This window comes from Periplaneta americana, chromosome 13, assembly GCF_040183065.1.
Source record: "Periplaneta americana isolate PAMFEO1 chromosome 13, P.americana_PAMFEO1_priV1, whole genome shotgun sequence".
NCBI classification, from domain to species: domain Eukaryota; kingdom Metazoa; phylum Arthropoda; class Insecta; order Blattodea; family Blattidae; genus Periplaneta; species Periplaneta americana.
This window is the reverse complement of record NC_091129.1, coordinates 13,143,564-13,160,542: the sequence shown is the minus strand read 5'-3', so window position 1 is coordinate 13,160,542 and position 16,979 is coordinate 13,143,564. Positions and strand designations below refer to the sequence as shown.

The 16,979-nt window shown below is 36.3% G+C and overlaps 1 long non-coding RNA gene across 1 annotated transcript; it reads left to right on the top strand.

The window, feature by feature from the left end:
• Positions 1 to 236: 236 nt before the first annotated feature.
• Positions 237 to 13,569, top strand: LOC138711756 (uncharacterized). Its single transcript, XR_011335442.1, has 3 exons — positions 237 to 350; positions 7,168 to 7,298; positions 13,306 to 13,569. It is a non-coding gene; the product is annotated as an uncharacterized lncRNA (long non-coding RNA).
• The last annotated feature ends 3,410 nt before the right edge of the window (positions 13,570 to 16,979 follow it).

Sequence of the window (16,979 nt, the reverse complement as noted above, 5' to 3'; positions counted from 1 at the left end):
TTGAATCTAACAGTAATAAATTAAAAAACGCTAGGAGTAACGTAATATATTCACTAAGAAAATCAAGCACGAAACCGTCTTGCTTGATTGACATCTTGTTCCAGTATTTCATACTAACATTGCACAAAGGACATTCGTGATGACAAAGTATTGTAATTATAATGGTAAATTATTTGACACCGACGTGAGTGGTAAGTGTCGCAAACTGTATATAAAGAAGTAACGTGCCGTGTTCAGGCCAGACGTTATTCGTTTGCAGAAACCTTCACTTGGCACTTCTCCACCGAACAAAATGATGAGCAAATGCCTCATTGTCTCTGTAGTTCTTGCAACGCTCCTGGCATTTTGTGGTAAGTTCCATTACTCTTTTCCATAGGCTATTGCAGTGAAAACTCTGTAAATTAGACACTTAGGGTGCTATTCATAGACATTTCGCAGCACGCGCTACGAGCGTACTAAGCTAGCCCCGGCTATCCACTGGTTACTAGTACAGAATTCAAATCATATCCTATCGCTAACACTGGTTTGTGAATACGAAAAACGCTGATAAACCACCGAAAACCGGCGCTAAAAATGTCTATGAATAAGGCCCTTACGGTTCAACCAAAATGTGTCCGAGATACAGTGTGGATAAAATCTCTGAATGCAGTAGTGTAGCCTTTATATCAGAGCAGAAGTGGTGTAAGTCAAAAATGGGTAATGAGTAGGGCTAGGATTTTGATGAAATAAATGCATCTTTTTTCTAGTAAGCCAGAAGCATTGCTGCTTTAGTATTTATGTGTTATTTGATAAACTGAGTAGTAGTAGGTTATTTTACGACGCTTTATCAACAGCTTAGGTTATTTAGCGTCTGAATGAGATGAAGGTGATAATGCCGGTGATATGAGTCCGGGGTCCAACACCGAAAGTTACCCAGCATTTGCTCATATTGGGTTGAGGGAAAACCCCGGAAAAAACCTCAACCAGGTAACTTGCCCCGACCGGGAATCGAACCCGGGCCACCTGGTTTCGCGGTTACTCCACAGGCGTGGACGATAAACTGAGTGTTTTAAGACATTTTGTTAGGGCATTTTTTTGCATTTTTTGCCTGTTTCAACTTATAAGAGCATCTTTTGTTTTATTCGGTCATTTTTTAGGCATTTTCATTTAATTTTGGCCATAAATCCCATTATTTATGTAAAATAATGTTCATTTCCTTTGATATTTTCTTTACATATTTTGTCCATTAATACTCATTATTTATTATAATATTTTAATCGTTTTTCTACACATATATTGTCATTTTAACGTAGTACACCCCATGTAATGGATCGATCAAATACCCCTTCAATATAGACTCCTTTATACCTGCTAATTCCGGATCAGAGTGGTCTTGTGGTAGACTACATGGAAACTAAAAGTAAAGTAAATCCATGGCGCTACAGCCCATGAAGGGCCAAGACCGACCAGCTGACTGCTGACCTCACATGCACATGCCGAAGCAGAAGTGAACGATCATACATGGAAACTACATCAGCTAAAATAATTAATGTGTACTACTTAGAAAAAATTATGTAAAATTTAATTTAATTACTAGTCTAAATATTAAGTAGTACAAAACCTCTTTTCCTACTGAGCCAATTATGCAAAATCAAGTTTTAGGGCATTTTAATGTTTTGTTTTGCACTGTTTTTAGGACATTTTTTCGTGATTTATAGGTCATCAAAATCCTAGCCCTAGTAATGAGGGTTAAAGTAAACATTCTGTAAAAAACAGCGCAAAGTAGCAATTAATATTAAATTTATTTGAACTATTAGTAGTCAGTGGATAGCAAGAAGGACATATTAAATGCTACTTTGCGCTGTATTTTACAGAATTCTTACTTTAAACCTCATTACCCAATTTTGACTTACACCACTTTTGCTCTGAACGGCTCAAGCAGTGAAAAACGAAACTTCTTTGTGTATTTTACCAAGTTTTAACGCGCTGATCTTCCATTCAAGCGGCCTGAGTTCGATCCCCGGGCAGCTCGTAATGGAATTTGTGGTGGACAAAGTAGATATTTCATATGGATTTTCTCGGGGTACTCCCATAAACTATTTTTTACTGCTGTCATTAATTACCTCTCTTCAAATTTTCATTAGAATTTTTTTAATTTTATTTCTTGCTTAACTGTTTGATATTGTCATTAGTTTGAAAGGTCCTTCCTTGGAGCAAGTAAAAAGCTGGAGTCAGCATAAGCTGCTTTTAAAGGTGAGGGTAAGCGTAGTATGGGACAGAAGGATGAATTGGATAGGAAAAATGTCAATTAACTACGGTATTTCATTCATTCTGTCTGCTGTGTCACCATTACCAAAGACTGGCCAATGGTGCGTTGACAGATTCTGACCTAGTGCCTTTCAGCAGAATCTTCGTCATACTAATTCGTTAAACTGTAGTTTTATGTAATGTGTGTAGTATAATATAATATGTATTAGTGCAATGCTTGTAAAGGAAAATTGAGGGGGGATTATTTTGTTCCAAAAATACTAATGAAAAGAAAATAAATTCATTCCTCTAAGTATAAAATATAAATATAATTAATAACTCAATAAATTATAAAAGTAATCCATGTGATAAATTACTGTAACAATAATCTATATATATAATTTGAACTGGTAATGGAAATTACGAAAAAACGGCTGACCGGATTTTAATAAATGACCCCTCATTTTGAAGCTTGGAACCCAAAGTTTTTCAGAAAAATAGCAGTTTTCAGTGAAATATCAATTTTCCTACATCATTTTCCTATTTTCCAAAATCCATCTGTCATCAGTTTTGAGGAATATAACTTTTCAGAATAAAACAAAACCAAACACACTACAATAAACACTACGCTATTACACGAAGGCCATGACCTGCAGGATTGCTGCTGACATATTTAGAGCTCAAATTCAATTGGTTATTAAAATCTTCAAGACTTGCTAAAAATAATTCAGAGGCGTGATTCTGCGGTGAGTACAGCTGTGTATTGGACATTAAAATGTACAATATGTGAGGTGGTTTGATGACATTATTACCATTAGAAATGAAATATTATTATAGTTAATGCCATGATGTGACTATTTTTCATTAATTATACATATTAGTGCTATATTGATAATATTAAAGTGAAACGTTTTGGGGTTATGTAAGCAGATGTAGAGAATATCTTAAATTAGATCTATATTTCTATAATTTACTGAGTGGCGGCTATATATAAAACTACAAAAATTATGTAAGATAATAATATTGTTATTAAAAATTAAATATTTTTATAGTTATTATTTAAGTGAGGTTGGGTCTTTTTCATATACTTAATGGCGGTGTGGTGTGGATATTTATATTCTCTTCAGTATTGGCTAGAGAGAGCGCAAAAATTACAGTTCCTAAGAAAAACCAAAAGGTATTACTTACTGATAAAATAAAAAGCCTACAAAATTTTGTAGTCTCCCGATAATTTCAGCTAGATCTCTTACCAAGATAAAATGATTTTACCCTCTACATTTCAAGCTCTACATGCAGCAGCTATACCAAGATGCTATGGCTATTGTTCGAAAGCATAGCAAGCCTGACTTTCTTTAACTTTCACCTATCATCCACAATGACCTGAAATAGCTATTGCTTTACTCCCACATGAAAAACCCACTGATCGTCCTGACATTGTTACTTGCGTTTTCGCGCTGAAAATCAAAAACTGAAAGTGGATAGGTTGAAGGAAAGTATTTGGCATAAAAACATTCAGAGGAAGTATGTTTCATTATTACGGAAGCAAATAACTTTCAAAATATCTGGTATTCTTCATTCAAAATACTGTAAATCTGAAAAATTTTTATTTGATCGACTAATGTATGTATGTATGTATTTATTTACACTGCAAGTGGGAAAGCACCCGGTGGCAGTGGTATACACAATATAAACAATACACAATAAAATGATAAGCAATACACAATAAAATTTACAATACACAATACAATTTTACAACACATATACAATTTTATACACAATACAATTTAACACAATAATAATAAAACATAAATAAAATACCTAATTTTACAATACAACCTACATAATTATGTATAGGTCCTACATAAGTTTCAATAGTCTTTCACTTTACTCTCATCTCATTCCCTGTAGTGGCACTATGACGCATTTCACTGACACTTTAGCACACATTTCACTGACACTCTGTAACACATTTCACTGACACTATAGAACACATTTCATTGACGCTATAAATTATCACTGATCGGAACTGTTCACTGCACTGTAAAACCATAACTTCACTGACTCACCTCGCTTCACTGATACAACAGTTCAAATAAGTCAAATAATTACATCCTTATGCATACTTATAAACAGAATTACATTTAAACTAAACATTTCTAGTTTAAGGCCCTCTTACACGCTAGTTTTAAATAATTTACAATTCAAACCAAGGAAGTAAACTCGTTAGGCTAGATAAATACATGTCACCTTAAAAAATTAAATGCTGAATGTCACCTTAATTTTAATTTTCACTTTATACACAACTTTTTAAGTTATTCTTGAATCTCCTTAAGAAAGGACAGCCCTCAAAGACCGCTGTAGGTAGGTCATTCCAATCATTTATAGTTCTATTTAAAAATGAGAATTTACCTACATCCGTTTCCTGTTTCCTACATTTGATTTTAAAATCATGATCGTTCCTACCATAGTAATGAACTTAGTTTTGTAGCATTTTCTGCACAAGCCACTAGTTTATTATATTATTCATTCATTCATTCATGGTGTCCTGCTCAAGGGCAGCTCTTTCACTGCAATACTAGCACTCTCCAATCTTTCCTATCTTCTGGCTACGTCTTTGTCTCCGCATATGATCCATATATCTTAATGTCGTCTATCAATATTTTGTTCTAATTTAGACCGTTTCGTCTACAAAGCCACAACTACACAAATGTATAATATATTAAATTGTAAATTTCTATACAAAACTACTTAAAACATCTGGATGTATGATGTATTAACATAGACAAGATACATTTCTGCTTGGTTTCTATCAGTAGCTATGGTAGACATATGTATAGTCTTAGAAAAAAGTTTTGTTGCATAGATATTTTTAAGTCCCAGAAAGGAGACACAGCAGCGATTGCAGCGATATTTTACTACTTAATTAACTTATTATTCCCAGAACATGAATTTTACCAGCAATCTAAAAGTATTGGGAATAAATTTGAATAATGAACAAAAAAAAGTTTCCTTCCCAGGCAGGATTCGAACCACGAAAGTCTTAGTTAGCAGTCTATCGTGCTCTGGAGTGAACGAGGCTCTGAAATCAGCTACAAGGGTCGGTCCGGTTTTTTTGCCACTACTGTACATATTATTTGCTTATAACTAGACTTCGTTGAATTGCCACACGCATCATGCAATCAGGTTGCCGATATACGGTAGTATAGAGGAGGTGAGCGACCGCCCGGTCTCGTAGTATAAGCAGTTCATGTTAAGAGTTGTGACCGGTCCAAATAGATAGAGCAGCTACAGCTAATGTATACCTATGTAAGCACTTGTTTTTGCATTACTGTGGTTGGAATAGTCAAACCTTAACATTTGTTCAGTGCAGACAAGATTTGAATCAAACATACTACAATGAGAGTGTTGCTGTTCTAAATAATTGCCCCTGGAATATCCTTACCCCCGCAGCCAGTCTTGACCCGTTGGGGAACGTGGTTGGATGCTGTTAATTATTATGCAGAACATTACGGCAAAATAATGAAGGTAATTGATGCATTGGATAGCACAGACAGTTCCGCTGTTGCAGCTGTAAAATCATTACCATTTGAACAGTTATTGGAAGATATTCTGTTCACTGATTCTAATTTTAAAAATCGTGTCCAAAAGCATCATCCTGTTAGAATCGTCTAAACTACAACTCTCAGAAGCCCTTAATATAGTGGATAAAGTATCACAAAACCTTTATCCAAAATAACAATTCACTAATTTCAGAAAAAGTGAAATGTAAGTTGAGAAACATTATTGCTAAAAATTCTGCCTATTCACAACTTCGTATTATAAATGATGTACCATCAGGTCACGACAAGACATCTGAAGTTGGTGTACTAAAAAGTAGTAACTTTCCATTCTTCAAATCTGCACGTATTACATCGTGTGATGTTGAATGCACATTTCCCAATATAAAAACTGTTTAAGTGACCATCGGAGGAGGTTAATTTGCAGTCGCTCAAAATATATGTAACTCTCCACTGCAATGCACATATTCAAGAATGATGCGAGTATCTTACATTACATTTTAAGAGTTAATATATCTCACTATAAATAATTGTGTATTTCCATGTTTAGATGTTTCCTACTTCAAAGATCATTCATTATATTTCTTGAATGCAGGATACAGGTTTTATTGTAACCGCAATATACTGCTCAGTGTTTACATCAGAGGCATACTCCATCCGTTGCACGCCCCCTTCTCATACAGTCTATACCGCGTGCGCAGTAAACCTTGCGATTCTCGTGGCAATTCCACGAAGTCTACTTATAACTAAAGATAGGAATTTATTCACAGAGACTACAAGGATAAAGGCTAATTCACAATGAAAATTAAACATAACGCAAGCGTTAACTTAAGAATGTAAACGTTACGGTAAAATCACATCATTCACGATGGGAACATAAATATAACCGCAAACATACTTGGTAACCATGGAAACATAACAACGACGCCATTTCCTCATATTCTGTTGTATACTTCAGCGCTCCATGATTGTGTTCAGTTTGAAAATCACGTGAGTATAAGCATGAAAGTTTGGAGTTCGCAAACTTTCATGTCAACTTCTAACGGCAAAGTTAATGTCAGTTTTTCTGTGAATCATTGTGATGATCCCATTTGATAACCTGGCCACAAACTTCTGTGTTTATGTTACTATTATGTTTAATTTTCGTTCTGAATGGGCATTTAGATATGCATAGAGTGTTCGTTGTATGCACGAGAAACGTATCCCCATTCAATTGCTGCTATGCACAACACATTTCAGTTGTAACTTGGCCATACCTCAGGCTTCACGTCATTCATGACGTAACGATAATCTAAGCACAACTAACCTAATATCCTCATGTTGTGATAATAATTCCTACTTTTACTTATATCCTATCGTTTTAATACATCAATTCTTCCTACAGGCAGAACTGAATGTGCAGAAGTTTCGGGAAACTCCCTGCCTGATCTGTCTAATGTAATCAAAACAATTGAAACACAAATCCAAAATGTATTGAACATGCTACAAAATGGATTGAACATTCTACCTCCAGAGGTAAGTAGACTTTATTTACTCAACAATATTTTCTAAAAAAAAAATCAGTTAACTTCACTGTACATAACCATAAAACTGTATTATCAGACCTTAACGATTCTGGACTCATTTCGCTAGCATTATCATCTTCATTTCACTGAGACGCTGATAACGTCGTAAAATGATTATTTATAATCATTTAAGCAATATGTTTCACATCCCTTCCTTCCTACACACTAACAGGACGAATTATGTATACATATACAGAGAAATCGTTTTATTTTTACTTCAGTTTTTATTGTACCTGAGTTTTTGAATGTACTTCACTCCCACCCCTTCTACTAATGAAGTTCAACCGTCCACACAGAACCAAGGCCGCATATAATAAACAGCACTGAGTTAGTGAGTATAGTACGTTCCAGAAATATGTTCGCGTTTTCCAGTGACCAACGAGCTTTCAATATTGAATCATATTTTCGCACAGGTTCTGTCCGTTTGCCTATGTCGCATCCCGATTTCCCCCACCTGCTTCTGTTCGCCCTTCTGTAAAAGCTGGGCTGTTTTAGCTCTTTTCTGAAAACATTAATTTCTGCTAGGAATTGGACGTCTACGTAATATTATACAACTGTTTAAAATAACTTAAATAAAAGGGCCTCGTTAAGTAATTAACTGTCATGTGATTTCCCCCCTTTCTACGATCCTGCTGCATAACCACTTGGATGGACAGTAGATAGCATGTCTGAGTAATTTTATCTGTGCGGGTCGGGCAGAAGTGAGGATTGAATTTACAGTACGTAAGGTACTGTTTTATAGAGTATGTACAGAATTATTTCCACATGAGTTACTAGTACGAAGGACGAAACTGGCAATTGGAATTAGATGCAATAGTCTATAGTGCGATAATATGCACAAAAGAACTGAACCCTGTGTCGAAATGAAAGGCCACCATTTTCAAAAATGTGTTTAAATATACATATTATGCTTATTTTACATTTTAACTTCATTCTCTATATTGTACTCAGTTCGTGAGTAAAAACACTTATTCTTAATACGGTACTGTATTTTGATTAAACAAAAACCTAATGAAAATTATTGAACTCAAAATCGCGATATTTCCTAGTTTACGTAAATGGACGAACTAGTTTTCTTCCTTCTTATACCTGGTAAAGTGATTTGTTTGTGTTTTACGCCAGTATCATCGAACTACAGTCGTGGAAGGGGATAGCAAACTGTGTTTCCGGTTCTCTAAAGGTATAGCCAGGTTAATATTAAAAATGTTAGTAAAAATAAAATGATGTCCCTGTATATATAGGGCAATAACTAATATGGGGAAATCTTTGAGGGATGAATAGAGGACCTCATCGCATCAACTCTTCATATCAGGCGTAACCATTTGTATCGTGTGTTCAATCCGTTACACTAATTCAGGAATGATGCGTGGCTTAGCCGCATAGACACGATCCTTGATGAATCACCAGAAAAATAACTCCAGGTTAGTCAAATCAGGTGATTATGGAGGCCAAAGGATTGGACCTGTGCGACCGATCCATCTGCTTGGAAATACTTATGTAGCAAAGCTCGAACATCAAATCGATTGTTCTTTCTCGTGTGGATGAACATAATTTTAAAAAATTATCCAAGATAGTTAACTTTTCGGTAGACTCGTTACTTATGAAAGACCCTGTGTATACTATCGAGTCGGTTGCGGCAAAATTCTGTTTCTTACGTCCTCCTCAACATTTACGAGAGTGGCGTGTAACCCAAGTAAAAACTCCAGGCTAATTAGGTCAAAAGATCTTGATGGACAAGCAACAGGGCAGCTAAAGCCTAACCACCTGTCCGGAAAGACATTTTCGATGAACTAACGAACATTATTATTTAAAATTCTCTGGGTGAGCATCATGCTACAAACACATGCGTTATTTTACCTCCAAGGAAAAATTATTCATTAAAGGGAGAAGTTTTTTTTTTGGAGAAGATGTAGGTAAGTTTGACTGTTGAAACGGGCTGGAAATAAGATGTGAAAAACACAACTTCCAATTCTAACGCCATCTAATGAACTAACGGCGCGACACCAACAGCAAGTTGTCGAACAAAAATGATTGTCTTGGACCGTCATGTAATCAATTTAATGCACGGACTTCTGGGACGTCAACAATGTATAAAAACAAAATTATAGGCCTACTTTAAACATCCAGTATGAGCTTGGTGAGTATTAAAGAAGTTACAAACAAAAGCATCTCACAAAATCGCATATTGAATTAATCCCCTTAGATGACTGGACAAAGTATTATAAACATTTTCTGAATGAAGACAGAGAAGAATTCAAGGAAGAAAACATATTCGAACATGCAAATTTGGAACGAGAATTATCTGAAGAAATAGAACCACAGTCTAGTATATACAGTCACGAAGCTCAATACTTACTAAATGTGCATCCATAGATAGTTGCTAACCACCAGGATCGCTACTATTCTCTCATCACAGACCCTTTTCCCAGCAGACGATAAAATGTATTGTATTTTCGATATCGTATTCTTTTGAAGAAATTAACACCTTCCTTCCACTATTGAAATGTGAAATACATAAGGTTTATATATTATTTTTATAAACTATACGAGTATATTATATTTCATAAACTCACCTTCCTGAATCTTTCGGAAGAAGGATAACTCTGACCTCTTTTTCTTACAATATTTATAGTATAACAAACGTCTCCTTGTCCCATATTATTATTCAAATCATTGTATTTTAGCCATTTACAGTTATTACAACAGAAAACGAACATTTCACAGTTTACACAACTTTTCACATCAATTTGAAATACGACACAGTCAATGCCTTTTCGATCTAGACCAGGCCGTAATGTATGTTCGGGTTTTCTTTTTCAGTGTATGAAGCTCAGTGAAATATTATATTATAACTTTATTGTGTATCATAGCTAAGTTTTATTTAGTGTAATGTGTCTTTAAGTTCCGTTTACTTCTTGTTGCATAATATGTTGCAGAAATAATTACAAAACTGTGTTATTTTAATGTAATGAGAATTTTGCGTTTTAACATAACCTGTTCGCATCAACATTTTAAGTTTTGAATGGAAGCTATTTTGAGGTTCAATAAAAACGAATTTATATTGTGATTTTAATTTAGCACATCTAACCTACCTTCCTTAATTGTAGACAGAAAATTTACCATATTACTCCTATGAAATTTGTGTACGTATAGTTGTGTTACTTCGTCTCTTAGGTAGTAGATAAATACAATAATTCTGTACTCAATTGTAGTATTAAAATACAGACAAATAGAATGTGATGGGTGTCATAACTGACATTATGTTTAATTATAATGTATAATTGCGAATATAGGAATATAAATTATAATAATAAATTTAGCTTCCTTTACGAAAAGGTTGCCAGATTTGACAAAGCGTATTACATATAATTTGGAAACACACCTAAAAGGTAAAATGATACAGATTAGAAACGGTTAGGGAATCAGATATGCAAAATGTCAGAAAAATTTATACCTAAGTAGCATTTGTGCTTATTTGCAGTTCAGAAAGGGGGGGGATATTATCAGATAGGTTAGTAGTAAACATAACCTATAACTTCCATATGACATAACATACATATGTAGTGGCAGGGCATTGGAGACCAATAAAATTGGACAGAAAAGGGGCAACTGGTACAGTAAACATAACCTATAATTTCAACATATATGAATATTCGTGCGGTGCAACTGAAAATTATTGAATCGTGCATAAATGAATGTACAAGAATTTCGCAATATTTAATCGAAATAAAGACAGGTATTACACATACGAACAACGTAATTTTCACACCAAAATACTATTATACCTTAACTCGCAAGTAATTATGTCTGAAGTGTCTCCTAATCATTGTTTTAAATTTTATTAATGCTATTACACTACATTTTAGAGAAATGTATGTTACTCTTTATGCGTTCCAATTAATTTATATGGTTGACACGCCACCCTTCGTGATCGGGTTAAGCGAGTCACATGGTTTGCCTTACGGCCTGTATTAGATCACGATGGTTTGCCTTACGGCCTGTAATAGATCACGATGGCAGTGACACAGTCTATTGTTCCTAGTGCTCACAGCGCTCCAAGCGGCAAGCAACTATCGCGAGAAATGCAGAAAATCATCCCAAGCTTCGTGACTGTATATAGTAGACTGTGGTATAATTATGTTTACGAGGAAAGGAAAAGTATGAGGCTTGGATTTAATAAGTTCAATATATAATAAGGGAGGTAGAACACAATTTGCAAATCTACACCTTTGGAGTAACGGCTAGCGCGTCTGGCCGTGAAACCAGGTAGCCCGGATTCGATTCCCGGTGGTGGAAAGTTACCTGGTTGAGCTTTTTTCCGGGGTTTTCCCCTCAACATTACTGAGCAAATGCGGAGTACCTTTTGGTGTTGGACCCCAGACTCATTTCACCTTCATTATCACCATCTCCTTCAGACGCTGAATAACTTATAATGTTGATAAAGGTCGTAAAATAACCTTACTTACTTACTTATTTAGTTACTGGCTTTTAAGGAACCCGGAGGTTCATTGCGGTCCTCACATAAGCCCGCCATTGGTCCCTATCCTGAGCAAGATTAATCCAGTCTCTACCATCATATCCCACCTCCCTCAAATCCATTTTAATATTACCTTCTCATCTACGTCTCGGCCTCCCCAAAGGTCTTTTTCCCCCCGGCCTCCCAACTAACACTCTATATGCATTTCTGGATTCGCCCATACGTGCTACATGCCCTGCCCATCTCAAACGTTTCGATTTACTGTCCCTAATTATGTCAGGTGAAGAATACAATGCGTGCAGTTCTGTGTTGTGTAACTTTCTCCATTCTCCTGTAACTTCATCCCTCTTAGCTCCAAATATTTTCCTAAGCACCTTATTCTCAAACATCCTTAACCTCTGTTTCTCTCTCAAAGTGAGAGTTCAAGTTTCACAACCATAAAGAACAACCGATAATATAACTATTTTATAAATTCTATCTTTGAGAATTTTTGATAGCTGACTGGAGGATAAAAGCTTCTCAACCGAATAATAACAGGCATTTCCCATATTTATTCTTTGTTTAATTTCCTCCCGAATATCATTTATAGTTGTTACTGTTGCTCCCGTAAAATAACCTACCACTAAGAAATAAATTTTCAAATTATAGAGGAATATGTGTTACCAATCCATTTATAAAAATATTTACCAGAATTATCGAAGGTCAACTGGATAAGTAATATAAGGATACAGAGGGATAGAGTAGATTCACTGTAGGGAAGTCCTGTGCAGACGATATATCTGTATTTTCATTACGACAATTGTTAGAGAAAATCCGTGCAAAATCACAGATATTAGCATTGATTTCATTGATTTATTAAAGACATGTGATAGTTTACCAAGAATTTTATTATTAAAGGTATTATAACAGCAGGGGTAAGTGAAAAAATTGTAAATATTATAAAATAAGTTAAATATATGCCAAATAAAAATGAGTCCCTTCCTGTCAGAAGAATTTCACTCCTCTAGAGGACTCTTACAAGTGTACTGCTTATCTCCAACATTATTTAAATCTATATTGATAAGTTTCTTACTAATTGATCTAGAAATTTTCGCCATATCGGACTGCAGATTCAACAAGATCATTGTTTATACCGTCTATTGTTTGCAGATGATCAGGTAGTGGTCACACAGAATTTATGCATCTTGCATGATAAGAAAACTGAATGCAGAATATGGGAAGTGTGGATTACAGATAAATTTCGAGAATGTTTGACATTAGGTATGGGTGAACAATTAATACTTGACACAGAAAAAAAATTTTAAATGTTGAAATTTTTAAGTAACTTGGCTCAAATTTGGACAACACAACGACAAATTTTCACATATAACGAAGATTAATTGGTAGTACGAGATAATTATTGGAATGTTAAATTCAACTTTATGGATTATGAATATTAAGGGATATTGTACTTAGCTTATATTGATGTTTCTTTTTACAGATTAGAACGATCGTGGAGAATATTCTAAACTTTATAAGAGAAGTCTTGACTAAAGCCCAAACACAAATTTCGCAGGATATTGTACCTAAAATCCAAGACGCTGTGCAAACTTTTGGACCTCTTCTCAGCAATCTCATACCAGGGAAGAAGTAAATTCTTCTGAAAAATATGGCGACAACTGTAGAGTGTTATACTGAAAAGTGTTTAAAAGAATTGTCATATCAATACTTAATTAAATTTAAGTAATAAAGGACATGGAGCATATTTCCTGGATTCATTTATAGTAAATATAATTTGTAATTTCAGCTTTCTGCATTAACTAAGGTACACGTACCAAATAACGCCACTTTTGCTCTGGAAATAAGTTATGTACAAACACGAAAATTATGAAATACAAACTGTAATCTTATCTTTACAAAATAGCACAATGAAAATGGATATATTATATACCGAACAAGAATTACAACTCAAACAGGAAAACTTTGTAAACTGGCGTTATTAGGAACAGGTTGTCCAATTAACGCCACCTATTTTCTAGTAACCTATGCACTTATAATTGTTAATGAATTATTTTTCCTAAGCAACACAAATTGAACTAAGCGACTAAATTTGAGTTTCTGTTAATAAAAGATACAAAATCACTCAATGCTAATGAAAGATTCTTGATCTGAAACTGAAACACCAGATGGATTAGGAAAATATGTTTTACAGTGACTCCTTACTTTAAAAAAAGAGACAATGTGACACAGTAGAAAGTTATTAAACACAAAAGCATTTACCTTAGTTTAATATGAATGTTTTCCAATAAGTAAAACAAAAAAAATTATGTTATGTAAAATAAAAAAAAATTAAGAGTTCGATAAGCAATTGAACCAATATCATCACTGCACTTTCTGAACATTTGTAAGTTGAAAGCTTAGTGATTTTCCTGATGTTTTCACACTGATGCTGTACTGTCAGCCTTAGTACTAACATATTTGTTATAATCGGTTGCGTACGGCAACATTCCACAACACAAATCAAATGCTCCGTGTCCATGTTGACCGTCGAAGTTAATGTCAACAAATACGTGAGTAATCGTCTTAACCCTCTCCCCATATCCCGACAGTAAGAAAAAAAACCCACCTCAGTACATGTTTCCAAAAAGTTCACATTCGTGCCACTACCGGCGTTACCGTACATACCAGTAAGTAGGCTACTCTTCAGAATGAACGCCGTACTTGCTATGCAACTTCTCTGACACATAGGTAGTACACCTCTGCGGAAGTGTAGGAAGATTGAATTCTCTAGACTCATCGCCTAGCCATATGACGGCATACAGCGAGCCATGACACACTTTGAACTGAACACCCAGTATGTACTTCGGTACATCATAGTAATATGAAAATGGTGGTAACACGTCTTATACGATATTTCAAAGCCATTACAGTGATAAATTTAATAGGGGAGGTTCGCATGCCCCAGCATAAAGACCATGCCCTGGTCTGCTGTACTGTTCCCACCATGTAGCTGTATTTCTACCCCATACCAACTGAGTGCGCTAGGGTTTGCTGTGTATTCTCATTATAAGCAGACAACCCCACTCGTGTCCAAACCAGCATCCTCTGTGCTGTTCTAGTTGACGACGATCAGAAAATGCTGTGAAATGGTGATGATATTGAGATCGTGACTGAAAGATGCAAATGTCTAACTTGGGTAAATGAGGGAACACTCACAAATATCCCAACCGTGTCCTGTTCGCCACAGGTGTCTATTAATTTCTCAATGAAAATTTGAACGAGGCTTGTACAATAGAAGAAGTAAATAAGACCTGTCCTGTAACCTTACCGTGTGCCGTGCTGTATCACCAATAGATATGGAGGGGAAGATAGGTTTCAATTTGAGATGGAAATCCGTGTCTGAAGATTCGTATAATATTAAACAGAGCATAAAATCTGAGATGGATGGATGGACGGACGGATGGATGGGTGGATGGATGGATGGATGGATGGATGGGTAGGTGGATGGATGGATGGATAGGTAAGGTAAGTAGGTGGATGGATGGATGGATGGATGGATAGGTAGGTAGGTAGGTGGATGGATGGATGGATGGCTGGATAGGAAGGTAGGTAGGTGGATGGATGGATGGATGGATGGATGGATGGGTGGGTGGATAGGTAGGTAGGTGGATGGATGGATGGATGGGTGGATAGGTAGGTAGGTAGGTAGGTAGGTAGGTGGATGGATGGATGGATGGATAGGTGGGTGGGTGGGTGGGTGGGTGAGTTGGTGGGTGGATGGATGGATGGATGGGTGGATAGGTAGGTAGGTGGATGGTTGGATGGACGGGCGGGCGGGCGGGGGGGCGGACAGACAGACAGACAGACGGGACAGACGGGACAGACGGGACAGGCAGGCAGGCAGACAGACAGACAGACAGACAGACAGACAGACAGGCAGGCAGGCAGGCAGGCAGGCAGGCAGGCAGGCAGGCAGGCAGGCAGGCAGGCAGGCAGGCAGGCAGGCAGGCAGGCAGACAGACAGACAGACAGACAGACAGACAGACAGACAGACAGACAGACAGACAGACAGACAGACAGACAGACAGACAGACAGACAGACAGACAGACAGACAGACAGACAGACAGACAGACAGACAGACAGACAGATAGATAGATAGATAGATAGATAGATAGATAGATAGATAGATAGATAGATAGATAGATAGATAGATAGATAGATAGATAGATAGATAGATAGATAGATAGATAAAGTCCTCCTTTGTAGGTTCCCCTCACCTATGATTACATCCAACTACTCTCTAAAAGAACACACACATTAAAATGAAAATGGCACAATAAAACACATTATATAATATATCCTAACCTAAAAGACATAAAAGTGTACAGTTGGGTGGATACTATTATCCCTTCCTCAGTTCGCGTCACAAACTTCAACAGCTGAAGTTCTAATCTTTCTCGTCTTCAAGAGGAACAATCCAGTCTTTCGTTCGTATCCTGTATTCCCCACGAGGTCAAGACTTGCAAGTGAACTCCTACTCTGACTTAGCATCGAGGGTGGTAGAAATTTTCTCCGTACATGTTCCAATTCGACACACTGTAATAAAATATGTTTATAGGAGCCCTTTTCTTTGGAAAGCGGACAAAGACGCTCCCCTTCTTCGTTGACAATTTTATTACCCTTCCATGCCCCCAATCTTAGCCACGCTAAACCTGCTCTGCTGACTTTGTTACAAGAGTTTATGTAGTCACACCTCCCCCAGTTAAGCATGAGATCTGATTGTAAATGTAGTGAGGACTTTTCCGAACATCGAAGCTCGATCTCTTGCCTCTCGATATCAATTAAACGCATCTTCATATTACGCCATATATTCTTCCTGTTATTATCACCTCTATCCCATACCCATCCCATTCCTATATGATGCAGCCCTCTCTGCAGTTTATAAACCCACTCCTTTTCCCAACCCTCTCTTTGTTGAACTTTGTAGCAAATCGACCGTAGAAGCGACTGATCTCCAAATATAATTTTAAACAGTATTTTATCACCCTGACTTTCATATGAATTACTTCGTTTTGAAGCCCAAATTCCCTTAGCACCCCGCAGTCAGCTGTGCTTCCGCTAATTCCAAGTATTCGTTTCAGGAAGTCCGTTTGTACCTTATTTAGTTTTCCCGC